Raw genomic sequence first — 20,717 nt, 5'->3', positions numbered from 1 at the left:
TAGCCCCCAGGAGGCCTGCAGGCCCGATCCGCCGGCCGTGCGGTGAGCGGAGGGGCGGGCCGAGGTGAGGGCGCTCGTGAGCAGGAGCATGGGCCCAAGCATTTTGGCTCAGGGGGCCTTTGGAGGTCGCCGGGGGCTCGAAGGGCCCTGCCTGTTCTTACGCCCTGAATGACTGGCGGCGCCCCTAATGGCCCGGGTGGGGTCGGGGCGGCACCGTGAGTCCAGCGCTGGGGCTCGGGGGTCCCCAAACTCCAGCGTTGTGGCGCCAGGGCCCTTGGGATGGGCCCCTTGGGGCGACCTAGGGTTAGTGTTAGCCCCTGGAGGCCAGCAGGCCCGACCCGCCAGCTGTCTGGTGAGCGGAGGGGCGGGCCGAGGTGAGGGCGCTGGAGAGCGGGAGCGTGGGCCCAAGCGTTTTGGTGCGGGGGGCCTTCGAAGGTTTCCGGGGGCACGTAGGGCCCTCCCCGTTCTCCCAGCCTGAATGACCGGCGGGGCCTCTAGAGGCCCGGGTGGCGGCGGGGCAGCAGGGTGAGTCCAGTGCTGCGGCTCGAGGGGTCCCCAATCCACGGCATTGCGGCGCCAGGCCTCTTGGGAGGGGTCCTTCAGGGGCTGACCTAGAGTTAGGGTTAGCCCCCAGGAGTCCTGCAGGCCCAATCCGCTGGCTGTGCGGTAAGCGGAGGTGCGGGCCGTGGCGAGGGCGCTAGCGAGTGGGAGCGTGGGCCCAAGCGTTTTGGCGAGGGGGGCCTTCGGAGGTCGCCGTGGGCTCGGAGGGCCCTGCCCGTTCTCCCACACTGAGAGATCCGCGGCGCCACTAGCGGCCCGGGTGTCGGCGGGGCGGCATGGTAAGTCCGGCGCTGGGGCTCGGTGGTTCCCAATACTCGGCGTTGGGGCACCAGCCCCCTTGGGAAGGGCCCTCGGGGGCCTACCAAGTGTTAGTGTTAGCCCCCAGGAGGCCGGCAGACCCGATTCGCCCGCTGTGTGGCGAGCAGTGGGGCGGGCCGAGGTGAGGGCGCTGGCGAGCGGGAGCGTGGGCCCAAGCGTTTTGGCGCGGGGGCCTTCAAATGTTGCAGGGGCTTGGAGGGCCCTGCCCGTTCTCCCGCCCTGAATGAGGGGCGGCGCCCCTAGCATCCCAGGTGGCGGTGGGGCGGCAGGGAGAGTCCGGCGCTGGGGCTCGGGGGTCCTCAATCCCCGGTGTTGCGGCGCCAGGCCCCTTAGGAAGGGCCCCTTGGGGGCCGACCTAGGGTTAGGGTTAGCCCCCAGGAGCCCGGTAGGCCCGATCAGCCGGGTGTGTGACAAGTGGAGGGGCGGGCCGAGTTGAGGGCGCTGGCGTGCGGGAGCGTGGGCCCAAGCGTTTTGGCATGGGGAGCCTTCGAAAGTCGCCGGTGGCTCGGAAAGCCCTGCCCGTTCTCCCGCCCTGAATGACCGGCGGCGCCCCTAGTGGCCTGGGGGGCGGCGGGGTGGCAGGGTGGGTCCAGCGCTGGGGCTCGGGGGTCCCCAATCCCCGGCGTTGCAGCGTCAGGCCCCTTGGGAAGGGCCCCTGGGGGCTGACCTAGGGTTAGGTTTAGCCCCAGGAGGCCGATAAGCCCTATCCGCCAGCTGTATGGCGAGCGGAGTGGCGGCCGAGGTGAGGGCGCTGGCGAGTGGGAGTGTAGTTTCAAGCGTTTTGGCGCGGGGGGCCTTTGAATGACGCCGGGGGCTCGGAGGGTCCTGTACATTCTCCTGCCCTGAATGACCAGCAGCGCCCCTAGCATCCTGGGTGGCTGTGGGGCGGCAGGGTGAGTCCGGCGCTAGGGCTCCGGGGTCCCCATTCCCCGGCGTTGCGCTGCCAGGCCCCTTGTTAGGGGCCCCTAGGGGGCCCATCTAGGGTTAGGGTAACCAAAAGGAGGCCGGCAGGCCCGATCCACCGGCTGTGGGGCGAATGGAGGGGCTGGCCGAGGTGAGGGCGCTGGCAAGCAGGAGCATAGGCCCAAGCGTTTTGTGAAGGGGGGCCTTCGAAGTTCGCGGGGGCTCGGAGGGACCTGCCCGTTCTCCCACCCTGAATGACGGGCAGCGGCCCTATCAGCCTGGGTGGTGGCGGGGCAGCAGGGTGAGTCCAGCGCTGGGGCACGGGGGTCCCCAATCCCCGGCGTTCGAAGCCAGGCCCCTTGGAAGTGACCCTCGAGGACCAACCTAGGGTTAGGGTTAGCCCCCAGGAGGCCAGCAGGCCTGATATGCCGGCTGTGTGGCAAGTGGCGGGGCGGGCCGAGGTGAGGGTAATGGTGAGCGGGAGCGTGGGCCCAAGCGTTTTGACGTGGGGGGCCTTCGAAGGACGCCAGGGGCTCGGAGGGCCCTGCCATTTCCCACCCTGAATGACCGGCAGCGCCCCTAGCAGCCTGGGTGGCAGCGGGGTGGCAGGGTGAGTCTTGCGCTGGGGCTAGGGGGGTCCCCAATCCCCGGCGTTGCGGCTCCAGGCCCCTTGGGAGGGGCCCCTTGGGGACCGATCTAGGGTTAGGGTAACCAAAAGGAGGCCGGCAGGCCCAATCCACCAGCTGTGCAGTGAGCGGAGGAGCGGGCCGAGGTGAGTGCGCTGGTGAGCGGGAGCGTGGGCACAGGCGTTTTGGCACGGGGGACCTTGGAAGGTCCCTGTGGCTCGGAGGGCCCTGCCCGTTCTCCCACCCTGAATGACCAGCGGCTCCCCTAGCGGCCCGGGTGGCGGCGGGGCGGCCAGTTTAGTCCGGTGCTGGAGCTCGGGGTTCTGCAATCCCTGGTGTTGCGGCTCTAGGCCCCTTGCTAGGGGCCCCTCGGGGGCCGACCTAGGGTTAGGGTAGCCCCAGGAGGCCGGCAGGCCTGATATACCAGCTGAGGGGCGAGCAGGGTGGTGGGCCAAGGTGAGCGCATGGGGCAGGGGGAGAGTGGGCCCAAGCATTGTGGCGCAGAGGGCCGTTGAAGGTGGCAGGGGTCTTGGGGCCCCTGCCGGTTCTCCCGCCCTGAATGCTCGGCTTCGCCTCTAAGGACTCGGGTGGCCTTCTGGCAGTAGGCCGAGTGCCACTGGGGCTCGGGGTTCCCCAGTCCTATGCGGTGCTGCACCAGCCCCCTAGGAAAGGGCCCCTAAGCCCCCGACCGAAGTTTAGGGTTAGGCCCCAGGATCCCAACAAGCCCGATCTTCCATCTGGGTGGTGAGCAGGGCAGCTTGCCAAGGTGAAGGTGTGGGGGAGGTGGAGCGTGGGCCCAAACATGGTGCGGGGGTCCGTCGAATTTTGCCGGGGGCTCGGGTGTCCCTGCCCATTCTCCTGCCCTGAATGCTGGGCAGCACCCCGAGGGCCCCAGGGGGGCTGCACAGTGGCAGGCTGAGTCCAGTGCTTGGGCTCAGGGGTCCCCAATCCCTGGCCCCTGGGGAGGCTCCCCTTGGTGGCCAATCTAGGGTTAGGGTTAGGCCCCAGGAGCCCGGCAGGCCCAATCCGCTGGCTGTGAGGCAATCGGAGAGGTGGGCGGAGGTGATGACACGGGGTAGTGGTAGTGTGGTCCTAAGTTTGTGACGCTGGGGGCCGTCGAAGTCGCTGGGGGCTCGGGGGCCCTGCTGGTTCTCCTGAATGTTCATCTGAACGCTGAGTCCTGAATGCTCGACGGTGCCCCGAGGTGACCAGTTGGCTGCAGGTGGGCAGGCTGAGTCCAGCGCTGGGGTCAGTGGTCCCTTATACCCAGTGCTGTGGCTCCAGGCCCCTGGGGAAGGACCCCTAGTCGACTGACCTAGGGTTAGGTTTAGGCCCCAGGAGCCTGACAGACCCGATCCGCCGGCTGTGTGGGGAGCAGAGCGGTGGGCTGAGTTGAGTATGTGGGGGAGGGGGAGCGTGGCCCCCAGTGTTGGGGCACAGGGGGCGGTCAAATGTCGCTGTTTTTTTTCCTCCTTCAGTAAAGCTCTGGTTTGGACTGCTCACACTTGCTTTCAGATTTTATCATCTACATTGAGAAGAGTTGCCCTGGAATTCCTTTCCCTATCACGGGTTGCTGGGATGGCATCAAGATCCTCCTGATTCACTGAAAGCAGTGTGGTGTATTCCCTTCGTGTGTTCTCTGTATGAGTATGGACAAAACTGTCATTCAGAAACAGTCCACTTTTCTGAATTTAGAAACTATTTAAGGAAGCCAGTTTCATTGAAAAATCAAAATTAACTAATACAGAAAACCTAGAATTTTCATCTGAAACTGTGGACAAATTAGAGTGTGGAAATGAAAAGAAAAATTTAAAAAAGAAACAAATTTCTCTAAAAGTGAGGCAGCCAACTTGAGAGAAGGAATTCAGAAAATCGACACGAACATACCTATAGAAAAACAGTTCAGATTTCCCATCGTGGGGAGCTTCACACCTGTTAACCAAACTGCAAGGGCTGGGCTCACAAAGTGACAGTTGAAATGGAAGGGAAGGTGTGCATCATCATCAGGTTGCCATGGTGATGGCTCATGCTAGAACCTTCAGAGCCCAAGGCAGCTCTGCACACTGTGCATTGATAGAGGAAAGTGGGTCGGGGTTGGGTAGATGGATGATGGGTATGAAAGAGGACACAGATCAGCACTAAGTGTTGTATGTAAGTGATGAATGACCGAATTCTACTCCAGAAACCAATACTGTACTGTATGTTAACTAACTAAAAAAAAAGGAAACACATAGGAGACTTAAATTTTCTTTTTACATCTGCTATTCTATAAAACTTTTATTAGTAAAACACTATTTTAAAAAGTCTTTCCTGGGTTTCCTGGGTGGCTTCTTGGGTTAAGCATCTGCCTTCAGCTCAAGTCAGGCTCCTGGACTCCAGGGATCAAACCCAGCATCAAGCTCCCCACTCAGTGGGGAGTCTGCATCTCCCTCTGCCCCTCACCTCACTCGTGCACTCTGTCTTGCTCTCTTTTGCTCTCTCAAATAAATAAGATCCCCAGGATGTCCCTGTTTTCCTTCCAAGGAGCACGTTGAAGCCAAGAGTGACACTTACTAATGTCTCAGGGGAGGACTGCCTGAGCCACAAGCTAAGCATGCAAACATATCTCCCTCATTTTCCAATAAATTTCATTAATTTGGATTCCAAGTTTCCTTTCTGCAGGGGATAGAAAAACGTTCTTGGAAACACTGGATTTCTCCTGTGTTTCAGATTATAAAGGTCCTTAGTGCATTGACCTCCCTCTCTCCTGCCCTCCATCCTGAATTTCCGTTGTGTAATGTGGATAGCTCTGTGTGGACAGCAGGTCCTCCCCACCACTGGATGGGGCCTCCCGTGGTGTGTGTGCAGGTCATGGGCCAGGCTACTCTTGCAGTGGGTGTCCTGCATGGACTCATAAGATGAGGCAGGTCCCAGCTGGGCAGGACCCTCTGGCCGCTGAGGTCAGTCTGTGCACTCTGAGTGTTTGGACCCCAAACCTCTCTGCTGGTTTCACCCCTTGTCCATCCACTCCCTAGAGCTGTCATGCAGGGGGGCACATTAATTGTAACCATCTGCCGGACCAGCAACATGCTCTGTGTGGTCCCTTGCAAAATGAAAATTCAGAACCCCGTGGGCAGAAAGCTAGAGGTAATAAGCAGTTCTAGGCAAGAAAGATAGAAATGATTTTCTTTAAAGTATTTTATGGCTTAGATAACATAATAGGATTAAAGAATCCATGAGTAAGAGCATAAATTTACACATGACGAAGCCATCCTTTTGCTTCTAGGGGTAATGCAATCATGCCATTTTATCCAATTGATACCTAAACAGATCATTTTTCTGGCACAGTTTTGTAAAACTTTATGAAATATGTCATTAAATGGATACTTTTAAGAAGTTAATTTTTGGATAATATCATCAAGTAATCGCTGTCACTTTGTCAAATGTCGGATAACAACTATTCTTAGTTTATGACTTTGAGAGGATTTTTGTTGTTGGTGGTGGTGTGAATGTAAGTATAGGTATTTAGAGTACCTTATAGGCTGTGATGGATCACAATGAATGGATTTCTGAAGTGATGTCAAAGTATAAATTATATTTATAACACCCAGAGCTGACTCTTGTGAACCAAAGTTTCCACAAAGATTTATTTTTTTTATTTTTATTTCTTTTAGATTTTATTTATTTATTTGACAGAGAGAGAGACAGCCAGTGAGACAGGGAACACCAGGAGGAGAGTGGGAGAGGAAGGAGCAGGCTCCCAGTGGAGGAGCCCCATGTGGGGCTCGATCCCAGGACTCCGGGATCATGCCCTGACCTGAAGGCAGACGCTTAACAACTGAGCCACCCAGGTGCCCCTCCAAAAAGATTTAAATGGAAACAACTCAATTTCAGGAACCTCAATTTAACTTGAAGTGTACTTTGTCATTTTCATGTTTCCTCTGGTATTTGCCATAACATGATGATGTGTCAATAGCCTCGAGTGGGCTCTGCATTTGCACATCATTCATGTCCATCAAGAGTAGATGCTGGAAAACACCTGAAACCTCAATTTGGGGAAGTAGGGACGGTCATCTGGGAGACAAGGATTGGCGAGAAATCTGGTGTGCCCCTTATTTTCAGCAGGGAGAGCAGGTCAATGAAGGAAAAACACAGGCACTTGTTTTGAAAGAACTGTGGTGAGGGCTGGCCGCTAACAGTTGTTACATTGTCTCTAGTTCAGTCCAAAGTAGAAGGCTGTGTTGGAGGAGGTGGTCCGGTTGTAGCTGAGCAGTTACAAGTGCCAGGAGTCCACAGTTCGTGGTGTTCGGAAACTGAAACAGGAGATGTGCAGATGCATTACTTCTGTGTCTTCGTTTCCACTCTAGTTGGAGTGGCTCTCTTAGCAAAACTTACTTCATTTTGAATCTTTTTTTAAATTTTTCATTGTGTTATGTTAGTCACCATACAGTACATCCTTAGTTTTGGATATAATGTTCCATGATTCATTGTTTGCGTATAATACCCAGTGCTCCATGCAATAAGTGCCCTCCCACTCACTCAACATACATGCACTCTCCTTACTCTTGTTCCCTCTTTCATCCCCCCTCCCTCTTAACTCATCCCTGTTTACCCTATACATTTAATGTACACTTGGTATTTCCTGAGTACCTGCTATCCTCCCTAGAATGTAAGGTGCCCCAAGGCAGAGATTTCGTTCTTGCTCGTTGCTCTGTCCCAGAGCTTAGAATAATAACATAACACGTGCCGTGAAGGGTTGCTTAAGAAATGAGCAAACAGAACGTAGTTAAGTGTTTGGCTTAATGCTACACATCATTTTTAAGGCTTAATTTATGGGGTTAGCACTGTTTACCTCACAATGGATATGTGATGCAAAGAGATGGAAAAGCATTCTTTCAACTCTCTATTGTCATAGCCTGTGAAAATAAAGAGAAGCCTTGTCAAAGCGAACTCGGGGGAAGCTGGAAGGGACAATCACAGCACTCAGTGTCAGTTACAGGAAGGATTGCCAATTACAGACCCAACAAAAGAATCCTCAACAGGAAAGAATCATCAATTACAGACCCCAGCAGGAAAAGATGTACATTGTATGTCCTATAAGAAATTGACTACCCCTGCAACCCAGACAATGAGAAACTGTCATCACCCCCAATTCTTGCTTTTCTGCAATGGACTTTCCTTCAAAACAACCTCTCTCAAGTTCCTCCTTCTTTGCCATAAAATAAGTCCCTCTCCTTTGTTTGTTGAACTTGGCTATGGTTTTGCCATAGCTTGCAGGTCCTGAATTGTAATCTCTGTTAATCCCAAATAAATGCATTTTTGCTGGTAAAATATCTGATTGTTTTATTTTTATTTTTTTATTATTTTTTTTATTTATAATGATTTTTTATTATATTATGTTAGTCACCATACAGTACATCCCCGGTTTCCGATGTAAGGCTCGATGATTCATTAGTTGTGTATAACACCCAGTGCACCATGCAATACATGCCCTCCTTACTACCAATCACCGGGCTATCCCATTCCCCTACCCCCTCCCCTCTGAAGCCCTCAGTTTGTTTCTCATAGTCCATAGTCTCTCATGTTTCATTCCCCCTTCTGATTACCCCCCCTTTCTTTATCCCTTTCTTCCCCTACTGATCATCCTAGTTCTTATGTTCCATAGATGAGAGAAATCATATGATAGTTGTCTTTCTCTGCTTGACTTATTTCACTTAGCATTATCTCCTCCAGTGCCGTCCATGTTGTAGCAAATGTTGAGAACTCGTTCTTTCTGATTGCTGAGTAATATTCCATTGTATATATGGACCACAACTTCTTAATCCAGTCATCTGTTGAAGGGCATCTCGGCTCCTTCCACGGTTTAGCTATTGTGGACATTGCTGCTATGAACATTGGTGTGCATATGGCCCTTCTCTTCACTACGTCTGTATCTTTGGGGTAAACACCCAGTAGTGCAATGGCTGGATCATTGGGTAGCTCAATTTTTAACTTTTTAAGGGACCTCCACACTGTTTTCCAGAGTGGCTGTACCAACTTGCATTCCCACCAACAATGTAGGAGGGATCCCCTTTCTCCACATCCTCTCCAACAATTGTTGTTTCTTGCCTTGTCTATTTTTGCCATTCTAACTGGTGTAAGGTGGTATCTCAGTGTGGTTTTGATTTGAATTTCCTTGATGGCTAATGATTTTGAACATTTTTTCATGTGTCTGTTAGCCATTTGTATGTCTTCATTGGCAAAGTGTCTGTTCATATCTTCTGCCCATTTTTTGATTTGTTTATTTGTTTCTCATGTATTGAGTTTGAGAAGTTCTTTCTAGATCTTGGATATCAGTCCTTTATCTGTAGTGTCATTTGCAAATATCTTCTCCCATTCCGTGGGCTGCCTCTTAGTTTTTCTAACTGTTTCCTTGGCTGTGCAGAAACTTTTAATCTTGATGAAGTCCCATAAATTCATTTTATCTTTTGTTTCTCTTGCCTTTGGGGATGTATCATGAAAAAGGTTGCTTTGGCCGATGTTGTAGAGGTTGCTGCCTATGTTCTCCTCTAGAATTTTGATGGATTCCTGTCTCACATCGAGGTCTTTCATCCATTTGGAGTTTATTTTCGTGTATGGTGTGAGATAGTGGTCAAGTTTCATTCTTTTGCATGTAGCTGTCCAATTTTCCCAGCACCATTTATTGAAGAGACTGTCTTTTTCCCACCGGATGTTTTTTCCTGCTTTATCAAAGATTAGTTGCCCAAAGAGCCCAGGGTCCATTTCTGGGCTCTCTATTCTGTTCCATTGGCCTATGTGTCTGTTTTTGTGCCAGTACCATGCTGTCTTTGTGATCACAGCTTTGTAGTACAGCTCGAAATCCGGCATTGTGATGCCCCCAGCTTTGTTTTTCCTTTTCAACAGTTCCTTGGAGATTCGGGGCCCTTTCTGGTTCCATACAAATTTAAGGACTATTTGTTCCAGTTCTTTGAAAAATGTCCTTGGTATTTTGATCGAAATAGCATTGAAAGTGTAGATTGCTCTGGGTAGCATGGACATTTTAACTATGTTAATTCTTCCGATCCATGAGCATGGAATATCTTTCCATCTTTTTATGTCTTCCTCAATGTCTTTCAAGAGTGATTTATAGTTTCTAGAATATAGGTCCTTTACGTCTCTGGTTAAGTTAATTCCAAGGTAACGTATGGTTTTTGGTGCTATTGTAAATGGGATGGATTCCCTAATTTCTCTTTCTTCGTTCTCGTTATTTGTGTACAGAAATGCAACTGATTTCTGAGCATTGATTTTGTATCCCGCCACGTTACTGAATTGCTCTATAACTTCTAATAGTTTGGGAGTGGCTTCTTTTGGGTTTTCCATATAGAGTATCATGTCATCTGCAAAGAGAGACATTTTGACTTCTTCTTTGCCGATTTGAATACCTTTGATCCCTTTTTGTTGTCTGATTGCTGTTGCAAGGACTTCTAGTACTATGTTGAATAATAGTGGCGAGAGTGGGCATCCTTGTCGTGTTCCTGATCTTAAGGGAAAGGCTTCCAGCTTTTCCCCATTGAGAATAATATTTGCAGTAGGCTTTTCATAGATGGCTTTTATGAGATTGAGAAATGTACCTTCTATTCCTACACTCTGAAGGGTTTTAATCAGGAAAGGATGCTGTATTTTGTCAAATGCTTTTTCGGCATCGATTGAGAGGATCATATGGTTCCTGAGTCTTTTCTTGTTGATATGATGTATCACACTGATTGATTTGCGAATATTGAACCACGCTTGCATCCCAGGTATGAATCCCACTTGATCGTGGTGGATAATCCTTTTAATGAACTGTTGGATTCTATTAGCAAGTATCTTGTTGAGGATTTTGGCGTCCATCTTCATTAGGGAAATCGGTCTGTCATTCTCCTTTTTGAGGGGGTCTTTGCCTGGTTTGGGGATCAAGGTAATATTGGCCTCATAGAATGAGTTTGGTAGCTTTCCTTCTCTTTCTATTTTTTGAAATAGCTTTAGGAGAATAGGTATTATTTCTTCTTTGAATGTTTGGTAGAATTCCCCAGGAAAACCGTCCGGGCCTGGAGTTTTGTTATTTGGAAGGTTGTTTATCACTGACTCAATTTCCTCATAATTAATTGGGCTGTTTAAGAAATCAATTTCTTCCTGTTTCAATCTTGGTAGTTTATAGGTTTCCAGGAAGGATTCCATCTCTTCCAGATTGCTTAGTTTATTGGCATATAGTTGTTGATAAAAATTTCTAATAATCCTTCCAATTTCAATGGTGTTCGTCGTGACCTCTCCTTTTTCATTCATAATTTTAATAATCTGGGTCCTTTCTCTTTTCTTTTGGATAAGTGTTGCCAGTGGTCTGTCAATTTTATTGATTCTCTCCAAGAACCAGCTTCTAGTCCTGTTGATCTGCTCTACTGTACTTCTGGTTTCTGCTTGATTGATTTCAGCTCTAATTTTGGTCAACTGCTTCCTCGTGCGTGGATGAGGCCTGTCCCTCTGTTGCTGTTCCAGCTTCTTGAGGTGAGAATATAAAAACTGCATTTTAGGTTTTTCTATTCTTTTGAGTGAGGCTTGGATGGCTATATATTTCTCCCTTAGGACTGCCTTTGCAGTATCCCATAGGTTTTGGACTGTTGTATTTTCATTCTCATTGGTCTCCATAAATTGTTTAATTTGATTTTTGATATCCTGGTTTATCGAGTCATTCCTGAGCAGGATGGTTCTTAGTCTCCAAGTGTTTGAGTTTCTTCCAAATTTTTCCTTGTGGTTGAGTTCCAATTTCAGACTGTTGTGGTCTGTGAATATGCAGGGGATAATTTCAATCTTTTGGTATCGGCTGAGACCTGTTTTGTGTCCCAGAACATGGTCTATTCTTGAGAATGTTCCATGGGCATTAGAATAGAATGAGTATTCTTTGGTTCTGGGGTTGTAGTGTTCTATATATATCTAAGAGGTCCAACTCGTCGAGTATGGCATTCAAAGCCTTTGATTCTTTGCTTAGTTTTTGCCAGGGTGTTCTGTCTATTTCTGAGAGTGGAGTGTTGAGGTCCCCTACTATCAATGTATTTTTATTTATATGTCTCTTTATTCTGGTTAAGAGTTGGCTTGTGTATCTTGCTGCTCCCCTGTTGGGGGCATATATATTTATAATTGTCATATCCACTTGTTGAATACTTCCTTTAAGAATAATATAGTGCCCTTCTGCGTCTCTAACTATAGTCTGTAGTTTAAAATCCAATTTATCTGATATGAGAATTGCTACCCCAGCTTTCTTTTGAGGTCCATTTGCATGAAAGATGGTACTCCATCCCCTTACTCTCAGTCTGAATGCATCTTTGGGTTCGAAATGAGTCTCTTGTAGACAGCAAATGGATGGGTCATTTCTTTTTATCCAATCTGCAACCCTGTGGCGTTTTAAGGGAGCATATAAGCCATTAATATTAAGACATGAGTACTGAGAGATATGCTTTTAATGATGCCATGTTGTCAGTAAAGTCTTTGTATTGGCTGTGACTTTCTGTTCTGTATCCCTCTTGGGGCCTTTTTACTTTTATAGAACCCCCCGTAATATCTCCTTGTAGGGCTGGTTTCGTGGTTATGAAATTGGTTAGTGACTGGCGATTCTGAAATGTCTTTATTTCTCCATCAATTCTGAATGACAGCCTTGCTGGATAAAGGATCCTTGGCTGCATGTTTTTCTCTGAAAGAGCTTTAAAAATGCTCCCCCAATCCTTTCTCTCATTCCAGATCTGTGTAGACAGGTCTGACGTAATTCTGATGCCTTTGCCTTGGTACGTGAGAAATTTCTTTGCCCTGGCCACTTTCAATACTGTATCCTTGGATCTAATATTTGCGAAATGCACTATGACATGACGTGGCATAGGTTTGTCATGGTTGAGCTTGGGAGGGGTTCTCTCTGACTCTTGGACACGAATGTTTGTTTCCCTTGCTAGATTAGGGAAGTTTTCAGCTACAATTTGTTCAAATATCTCTTCTAGACCTCTGTTTTTCTCCACCCCCTTGGGGATGCCAATAATTCTAACATTGGATCGTTTCATGAGTCAGTAATCTCCCGTAGCCAACATTCGTGGGCGTGGATTTTTTTAAAAGCATCTTCTATTTTCATTTTTTCCTCTATTAACCCATCCTCCAATTCACTAACCCTTTCCTCTGCTTCTGTGTCCCTGGCCGTCAGAGCCTCTAGTTTTGCCTGCATTTGGCTCATAGAATTTTTAATTTCTGTCAAATTCGCTCTCATTTCTGACCTTAGGGATTCTATATTCTCAGAAACCTTTTCATTAATACTTTTTTCAATTCTGCTCATCATTTTGACCATCTTTACTCTGAATTCCATTTCTGATAATTTGGTTACATCCATATCCATTATTTCTGTGGCAGAGGCCACAGACTCACTGTCTTTTCTTTGCTGGGGGGGGGCTTCTCCTTCTTGTCATTCTGATGAGGAGAGGTTGCAGGGTTGTCCAGAGCCCAAATTATTGACTGGGTCCCAGGCCGTGCCCCTTGTTTTATAGGGATCTTAGAGATGTGGGCTTCTTCTTTATTTTTTTTTTTAAAGATTTTTATTTATTTATTTGACAGAGATAGAGACAGCCAGCGAGAGAGGGAACACAAGCAGGGGGAGTGGGAGAGGAAGAAGCAGGCTCACAGCGGAGGAGCCTGATAGGGGCTCGATCCTGTAACGCCAGGATCAGGCCCTGAGCCGAAGGCAGACGCTTAACCGCTGTGCCACCCAGGCGCCCCAAAGATTTTATTTATTTATTTATCTGAGAGAGGGAGACAGACAGTCAGCAAGAACGGGAACAGAAGCAGGGGAATGGGAGAGGAAGAAGCAGGCTCCCAGCGGAGGAGCCCGATGAGGGACTCCTTTCTGGAACGCTGGGATCACGCCCTAAGCTGGAGACAGGAGCTCAATTCCTGTGCCACCCAGGCGCCCCGGGTTGTGGGCTTCTTGATTTTTCAGCCTGCCTTCTGTGTTCTGGGGGAGGGGCCTGCCACGCCGATACTCAGGCAACCCTGTTTGGGTAGAGTCTCCCTGTCCCCTGCAAGGGGGGATGGGGATGGGCACTCTCTGAGTGATTGTTTTATTTTTAGGTAGAACAATCCAAACTCAGGATGTCCCAAAGGGAACTGTCTTCCTTTATTTATTTTTATTTATTTTTTAAAGATTTTATTTATTTATTTGACAGAGATAGAGACAGCCAGCGAGAGAGGGAACACAAGCAGGGGGAGTGGGAGAAGAAGAAGCAGGCTCATAGCGGAAGAGCCCGAAGTGGGGCTCGATCCCATAACGCCAGGATCACGCCCTGAGCCGAAGGCAGACGCTTAACTGCTGTGCCACCCAGGCGCCCCTGTCTTCATTTATTTAAAGAAAAAATAGTAGATGCCTCTCACTCCCCTGCTCTCATATAACTTTCATGCTAGTTAGAAAGACACATATTCAACAATCACAGAGTTACAGAATTCAAAATTGTTATAGATGACATAAGAAATAACAGCAACAATAATAATAATCAACAACAATAATACTGAGTTTAGGCATCCACAAAGAATATTGTCATTAGGCTGGCAGAGTTCTTTTGTAGATCTCTGCCCTGGGAAATGCTGGAATGTAGGGTGCGCAACAAACCTCTGCCTGCAAGAATGAAGGAGCAAGCTTCTCTTTAGCCAAGATCAGGGACCTGACTCATTTTTCATGGTGGGTCAATTGGTTAGTGCATCCTAATATCCATGGGTACCTGCTGTCTTTAAAAGTAGAAAGAAGCTGGGGCTCCTGGGTGGCTCAGTTGGTTGAGTGTCTGCCTTCAGCTCAGGTCATGATCCCGGGGTCAGGTCATGATCCCAGGGTCGTGGGATTGAGCCCTGTGTTGGCCTCCCCGCTTGGAGGGTAGCCTGCATCTCCTTTCCCCGGCTTGTGCTCTCTCTCTCTCAAATAAATAAATGAAATCTTAAAAAAAAGAAAAAAGTAGTACAGCATAGTGACAAGGCCTCCAATCTCAGTCTTCCTGCCCATTAGATCACCTTTCTGGGTCTCAGTGTTTGCATCTATAAAATGGGGATGATAGTAAGAGCATTTGCTTCTACATTGGTAGATAGTTGAATGAGATAATACATGTAAATGACATGATGCATTATGAGTGACTGAGATTATTCTGGAATTATTCTGGAAAATACATCCTAGAAAAGTGGGCTTAAAATGGACCCTAAAAATCATTATAGTCTACCTAATAGTTCGTGGATTACTGCAATGCCTAGCTTTACTTTCTTTCTTTAGCTGCCTATCATTCAACCATTTCAGTTTAAACACATACACCCTTCAATAAAAGGATTAGGGGGAAAAAAGGAGAATAAGCTATTATTTAATGTACCATGTGTAATAACACCCCAGGCACTTCGGCCTCATTTTTGTTTTTCTGCTTCAGGATTTTTACTGTTCCCTTTGCCTGCAATGCTTTTCCCTGGGGCATGTGCATGGAAGGCAGCTATACACCACTGAGGCCTCTACTCAAGTGTCTATTCCTCAGAGTGCCCTTTCCGGAGCCCCTGACATAGCCTCCACACTCAGCCCACCTTCTCCTATAGTTGTAATTACTATATCAAGTGATTCTGTTCTTTGATGTTTCCCTGCCATTGCCTGTCTTCCCTCCAAACTGTGAATTCCATGAAGACAGGACAATGTCTATCTGGTTCACCACTCTGCCCCTGGTGCCTGGAACAGTCCCGGGAACAGGAAAGTTTTCTCAAATGTCTGTCAGGTGGAGGTGGAGCAATAATGTGGAGTACGCAAAAGGGCCAGGGGAGGAAGAAAAACAATAAAAATACTGAAAATAGGGGGTGCCTGGGTGGCTCAGTCATTGGGCGTCTGCCTTCAGCTCAGGGCGTGATCCTGGAGTTCTGGGATCCAGCCCCATGTTGGGCTCTTCCGCTGGGAGCCTACTTCTTCCTTTCACACTCCCCCTGCTTGTGTTCCCTCTCTCACTGGCTGTCTCTATCTCTGTCAAATGAATGGGTAAGATCTAAAAAAAAAAAAAATACTGAAAATAGCCTGTTTTCTCCACTTAGTAACTTCACATATATTTGTACAGTACTAAAATAGCAGGCCATTTACAATTAAATATAATAATTTCTACCTCCAAATTCTCACAACCCTTGACTTCTTTAAATGATTTTATTTATTTATTATTTATTTATTTATTTATTTATTTATTTATTTATTTATTTTCCACAAAGCACTTCTCCAGAAAGGCTAGGCAGACAGGACATTGGCTTGCTTCTTCAAACTACTTTATGGTGGCTTCCCAGAGGGAGATCACCTGGACAGCTGAATGGCAGGATCATCTGTGATTTAAATGCTATTGTTTTCTGAAATCCTTTCATCCTTAAAGTGGAAATACCTAATGGGTCCTAACTAAATGTCCTTTCTAGTGCTAAGGAATGAACACACAAAATCAAGGGCACATGGTCCAAACCAAGAGAGATCTGAAATGCTGATTGGAAACCAAGTCTAGAATCCTCACTGGGCTTTGAGCTGAGACGGAAGAAGGATCCGAACTTAGGCGGATCCCCAGCTCTGCCTGCAGGTCCTGCCTGTCCCAGACACTAACCCAGAGCAGGGTTGAGTTTAAGGTGTCCTGACAGTGCAGAATTCTCCACCTTCTAGATCAGGGCTCTCTGATAAAAACCTAATGCAAGACACAGACATGGTTTCATGTTTTCTAATAAACACACTGGAAACAAGAGCAATGAAAATGGTGAAGTAAATGGAAATGATGTTTCGGGTTTGGTTTTGTTTTTTAAGGAGGCTCCTGCCCAGTGTGGAGTGCAAGGCAGAGATTGAACACACAACCATCAAGACCTGAGCTGAGATCAAGAGATGGTCTTTTAACCAACTGAGCCACCCAGGCACACTAAACAATGTATTTTTAATTCACTATCCCCCAAATGTTCACATTTACACACGTGACACAAGAAAGGTGGCCACATTTCAAGGGCTCAAGAACCACTCCGAGCTGGTGCTACCATATTGGACAGGGCAGACAGAGATCATTTACATCACAGAATCCTATCGGCCAGTGCTGTTCAGGCTGTCTCAGGCTATACTGCACTTTGATTTATGAACATCCTGAAATAATCCACTTCTTCAGACTGAGTGCTGAGACTCACATCTGTGCCTGGGATTCTCAAACCCAGAGTCAATGTGGGACAAAATTACGTACATGTTGCCAGGCATGGGTGGAGTGGCTCAGTAACAGTTTAATCAACCTCGTCTAAACTCTCCATCTTGCTCTCGCCTTAGCCACCCTCTGTAGAATGTGAGAAACCCATGAATGGAATGAATGATTATCAATCATTTTAATGAATGAAAATAAATTAATGTAGGGCTCCTCTCTACTCGCCTTGAATCCTGGCCTCCAGGCGTTTACACGGTGAGGAGGCTGCCATTGGCGTTCTCGCTCTCCCTGTATTTACATCCCATCAATGTCTCTTTGGTCTGAGATTATTTTTACTCCATTAAGGGGTACATAATAGAATATTATACCCAGAGGGTGTATCTTCCCAGTTCTCTGGACACATTATATTGGCTTCCAGTGGTCCCCAAGCAGGGAGTGCTTTGGCCCCCAGGGAACACTTGGCAATGTCTGGGTACATTGAAGGTTCCCAACTGTGGGGCGGGTGCTACTGGCATTTGGTGGGTAGAGGCCGGGGATGCTGCTCCACATGCTACCAGCCTCCCTGCAGCTCCCACAAGAGTTCCCTTGCCCCAAATGTCAACAGAGCCAAGGTTGAGAAGCCCTGTCTTAAGCCATGTCTGCTAACACCCTTTAAGAAAAATGGGGGTTCCTAGGGGAGCCCCGCATTGGGCTCTGCATTCAACATGGAGTCTGCTTGAGATTCTCCCTCTCCCTCTGCTCCTCCAACTCACGCTGTCTCTCTCTCTAAAATATACAAGTAAATCATTTTTTAAAAAAAAGAATGAAAAATGGGGATTCCTCCTGATCTCTTTTAACCCAATATTAAATGGTCAATATCTATCTCTATGGAATTAGTCACAGACCCCACTGATGTAAAAAGGAATACACCTATTCTTATATTTCAAGTTTTTCAAAGTAGAGAAAGTGTTTTGGGAAGTGTTCTCTCAAAGCTCACTCTCTGGACCCAGTCATTTCTCCCCAACTGTTTTTCTCCATGATTGCAAATATGTATTTTCAAGCATTGTTAGACAAACTGGAATGGGCCCCAGACCACCCGAAATTGGACAACAGCCTTTCCTTTTTGAAAATTTTGCAAGAGAGCATAATAGAAACGAGACATCTAAAGTTGCAGTAAATCATATCGTGTCTTTTATCCAAACTAAAATTCATATTCAAAGAACAATTATTAATGATCAGCCATTTCACACAATTTTTCACCCCTTGTTAATGCTAATAAAGTGTATGAGTTTTGAATCTGCGGGTGGCTGACCAAAGTGTGACCCCACAGCATGTATAGCCTGTTAGAAGGCTGTGTGCCTCACAGTCAAATCCAACCACCATTTCTAAATATTGCAACTCATGAGTTTCATATTTGCTAATATGAATGATTCATGATTTGCTACTATTCTAATAGAATAGTAACCGATTCTATTAGAAATGTTTATAAGTTGGGTACCTGGGTGCTTCAGTCGGATGGGCGTTGTTCACCACAAATTTGGATACATTTGAAAATGTCCAAGAAAAATGAGAATTGTAGACTTTATTTCTGAGATGGGAAATTACAAATAATTTTCATAACAGCTTCATATTTCCCTTCTTTTTTTTTAAGATTTTATTTATTTATTTGACAGAGATAGAGACAGCCAGGGAGAGAGGGAACACAAGCAGGGGGGGTGGGAGAGGAAGAAGCAGGCTCATAGTGGAGGAGCCTGATGTGGGGCTCGATCCCATAATGCCGGGATCATGCCCTGAGCCGAAGGCATACGCTTAACCACTGTGTCACCCAGGCGACCCCATATTTCCCTTCTTGACATCGTACCACAACTTAGGTAAATGGCCTTTGGTTTATTCTTTGCATAATGTCCAATCAAGTTTTCTCCCTTCAACTATGTTATATTGTTTTACAGTATTTTAGATAAGCAGAAAAGTGTAGGGAGCATGAAAATCAAGAGATAATATAAGGGAAATCAGATTGATTTCAAGTTATAAAATTAAATTCTACATCAATCCAGTAATAACTATTTGTTGTCTACTTTTTGCTGGATACTCCTTGTAGTTGATATCCAAAATCAAGACCACAGACCCAGCTACTAAATTTGTCTCATTCAAAAAGAATTAAGACCACACCCATCCAAAAAGAAAAGAATAGTAACCGATTCTATTAGAAATGTTTATAAGTTGGGTACCTGGGTGCTTCAGTCGGATGGGCGTTGGATTCTTGGTTTCAGCTCAGGTCATGATCTCAGGGTCTTGGGATCCAGCCCTGTGTCAGTTCCACACTCAGGAAGGAGTATGTTCCTCTCTCTCTCTCTCTCTCTCTCTCTCTGCTCCTCTCCCTGCTTGTGAGTGCTCTCACTCTAAAATAAATAAATAAAATCTTTTTAAAAAGAGAGAAGGGAGAAGGAAGAAGCAGCAGCATTTATAAGTTGTTCTGGGAGAGCAACATAAAGAAATGATTTGTCTTGGGACAAAAGGAAAGGTTCCTACAGGTAGGAATAATTGAGGGGAGACTGGATTTAGCCGAGTTTTGCCATGTCATTAAGGTTTAATGGGGCGCCTGGGTAGCTTAGTCACTTCAATGTCTGACTCTTGATTTTGACTCGGGTCATGATCTCAGGGTGATGCAGTCATTAAGTGTTTGCCTTTGGCTCAGGGTGTGATCCCAGAGGTCTGGGATCGAGCCCCCCATCGGGCTCCTCCGCTGGGAGCCTGCTTCTTCCTCTCCCACTCCCCCTGCTTGTGTTCCCTCTCTCTCTGGCTGTCTCTTTCTGGGTCAAATAAATAAATAAAATTTTTAAAATAAAACAAAATAAAAAAAGATTCTCTCTCTCCTTCTTCCTCTGCCGCTCTCCTCCCTATAAAAAGGATAAAGGTTTCAAGAAAGAAGGCAGGCTGGGCATTTACCTATGAGTTTAAACCGCTCTAATTTTTAGTAGTCTTGTGAGGAGCGGATGGTGAAGATACCCCTCATTATCAAGAGACAGAAATGTTTACTAAACTGAGCAGTTGTGGAATCAGATGGGTCCTTGCCCTCTGCTGGGCATTTCAGATAGTAGAATGGAGGAGGGGGTAAGCCTGGGTGGGGACAGGGAAGAGGGAAGAGCTGGCATAGTTTCAGACGCAGCACCACCTAGTGGCCGGCTGTGTGTGCGACCACTGGACTCACCAAAAGTTCAGGGGTCACTCAAGCCCGAAAATCCTCCAGGGCTTTCTCTATTTGAAGAGAAAAACACAAAATAAGTGAGGCACAACAACAAAAACCCCTCAAATTTCTCTGAGGGTTCACCAAAAAGGATATTTAAAATATGTATAATTTATGAACTGTTGTTATGACCTTCCCATATTATGAATCTCACATATATTTGGCTTCATGGTTTTGATACACCTGTATTTTTATATTTCACTGTGCAATAAAACATGGTAGCAATAAGAGATTTCTTTTTTTAGTCACCGAGTGGCAATAAAATCAACGTGAAGAATCCATCTCAGAGGATGGGAACGAAGCAGAGCCAAATGCCATCCCCCTTGCTTGGTTCCCCATGATTCCTTAGCAAATAGGTTGTGTGTCCATCAGTCTGGACCTGCACGTTCTAAATAGCTGAGCTAAAGTGAAAGAGAATTTGTACCGATATTAGTGACGGGTGACTATTAATTAGTAAAGCTGAAGGCTTTAATCTTAAGAAAATATGAGTCAAGTTGAAATTGGAATTTTACCTTCCATGGTGTGGATTAATGATGAAGCATGAATTTTTACAAGTATATATATGGAGTAATATATATGGAGTAATGTTGATGAAGTTAAATACATGACTGATTTTGTCCAGAAGACAAGAAAAAAAATTATACTTATTGGCCACAGGCAATTCTTGAGATTTGTAAATACTCCAATTCAAATTTTCTGAACGTGTAGCTCCCTTTGAAATTTTGGTCAATGCTGAATAAAATCATTTGTGGCACAAGCTTTCTGTCATCAGCAAATCGCTTTTCTCCTAGAATTCAATTAAAATGAATCAGATTCAAGAGGTGAATGCTGGTATGGTAGGTGGGAAGAGAACACTTTCACAGAAAGTGCCCCTTGTGGATCATTCTTGTTCCAGAACGGAGTCACCTTTGGAGGGAG

At 46.8% G+C, this 20,717-nt stretch overlaps 1 long non-coding RNA gene across 2 annotated transcripts in view; it reads right to left on the bottom strand.

Moving 5' to 3' along the window:
• Positions 1–4,725: 4,725 nt before the first annotated feature.
• Positions 4,726–20,717, bottom strand: part of LOC125283127 (uncharacterized) — a 41,492-nt gene continuing 25,500 nt past the window's right edge. Inside the window, exons 2-6 of one of the 2 annotated variants that reach the window (XR_008959424.1) lie at positions 19,764–19,810; positions 18,784–18,954; positions 7,240–7,303; positions 7,038–7,146; positions 6,029–6,700 (exon numbers count right to left, since the gene is read on the bottom strand). This is a non-coding gene — a long non-coding RNA (uncharacterized LOC125283127). Of the gene's footprint in view, positions 6,701–7,037; positions 7,147–7,239; positions 7,304–18,783; positions 18,955–19,763; positions 19,811–20,717 lie in introns of both variants that reach the window. The other variant, XR_007190734.2, reaches the window with a different exon arrangement.

Source organism: Ursus arctos, unplaced genomic scaffold (assembly GCF_023065955.2).
Source record: "Ursus arctos isolate Adak ecotype North America unplaced genomic scaffold, UrsArc2.0 scaffold_16, whole genome shotgun sequence".
NCBI classification, from domain to species: domain Eukaryota; kingdom Metazoa; phylum Chordata; class Mammalia; order Carnivora; family Ursidae; genus Ursus; species Ursus arctos.
The sequence above is the reverse complement of the archived record's forward strand: the minus strand, read 5'-3'. Positions and strand labels throughout refer to the sequence as shown.